Here is a 1,296-nt window from a genome sequence, read left to right as displayed (position 1 = left end):
TAACTACCCTGACCTATCAAACACTGGATTCTTACACTCTTAAGGTTGACGTAACTACCCTGACCTATCAAACACTGGATTCTTACATTTATAAGGTTGATCATATAAAATAATAATTCTCCATAATTTAGTGATGTATTTACTTTTCACTGTTATATATAATATTTAAAAAGCCTGTATTTGATGTTTCACTTAAACACAAACGCTACATGTAAACTAAAATGTTACTTCAGAGAGATTTCGGACAGTTTTTTTGATAAATATAAAAATGTATCTTAATTTATTAAGTTATCAAGATCCTAACCATTATACTGTTCTCATGATTCTGGATGAAACCTAGTGAAACTCATCAAAATAAATACTTCATTTATCGTGAAATAAAAGATGGCTATGTCAAAATCTAAACAAATATCTTTATTTATTTATTTCTTTATCTTACATTATCTACTACTGAACATCATAGTGTATTCCAAGCAAACTCTGGATTGTATAAAAGAACAAACAGAATGAAGAAGAATTTAATTACTATTGTATCTATAGTGGAGATAAAATCCAGAAGTAAATATATTTCATTAAACTTACTCATACATATTTACTTCTCTTAAAAAACTATTTTGAAAGTTTATGAGCAACATGTAAGCATTACATGACAAATAAACTGACCGACACTGAAATACAGATAAACTACACATAATATTTTTCTACGTTCTCAAAAATCTTCTTTTCTAGATCATTAAGCTCCATCCTTGCTTCTTCTATCTTGATTTTCACGAGATCACGATCCTTCAGAGAAAATTGGTTGAAATAATTATACACATACCAAAAACTACAAAATATATAAACTATGGAAATATATAAATTATTATATGAGATACCAAAATAGTGAATTATTATCATTATTTTCACTTGATTGCAATATATTTATATATTAAATAGTAATAACTAGTTAGCATAGAATAAAACAATAATAATTTATAAGAAAAATATATAAATTTGGATGATATAAAGCATGGTTACAAAGCCTTGCACCAACTGGCTGATGTACAGTTTGTTTCTAAAGTCTTGCACCAACTGGCTGATGTACAGTTTGTTTATAAAGTCTTGCACCAACTGGCTGATGTACAGTGTTTATAAGATCTTGCACAGACTAGCTGATGTACAGTGTGTTTCTAAAGTCTTCCACCAACTAGCTGATGTACAGTGTGTTTCTAAAGTCTTGCACCAACTGGCTGATGTACAGTTTGTTTATAAAGTCTTGCACCAACTGGCTGATGTACAGTGTTTATAAGATCTTGC

General features: G+C 28.9%; 1 long non-coding RNA gene across 2 annotated transcripts in view; it reads right to left on the bottom strand.

Annotated features, from left to right (window-relative positions):
• The window catches only part of LOC111089925, a 10,628-nt gene that overhangs the window by 7,264 nt on the left and 2,068 nt on the right, over positions 1-1,296 (bottom strand). The window contains exon 2 of one of the 2 annotated variants that reach the window (XR_002614069.1): positions 14-783. This is a non-coding gene — a long non-coding RNA (uncharacterized LOC111089925). The remainder of the gene's footprint in view (positions 1-13; positions 784-1,296) is intronic. The other variant, XR_002614068.1, reaches the window with a different exon arrangement.

This window comes from Limulus polyphemus, unplaced genomic scaffold, assembly GCF_000517525.1.
Source record: "Limulus polyphemus unplaced genomic scaffold, Limulus_polyphemus-2.1.2 Scaffold7901, whole genome shotgun sequence".
In the NCBI taxonomy this organism is placed as follows: Eukaryota; Metazoa; Arthropoda; class Merostomata; order Xiphosura; family Limulidae; genus Limulus; species Limulus polyphemus.
The sequence above is the reverse complement of the archived record's forward strand: the minus strand, read 5'-3'. Positions and strand labels throughout refer to the sequence as shown.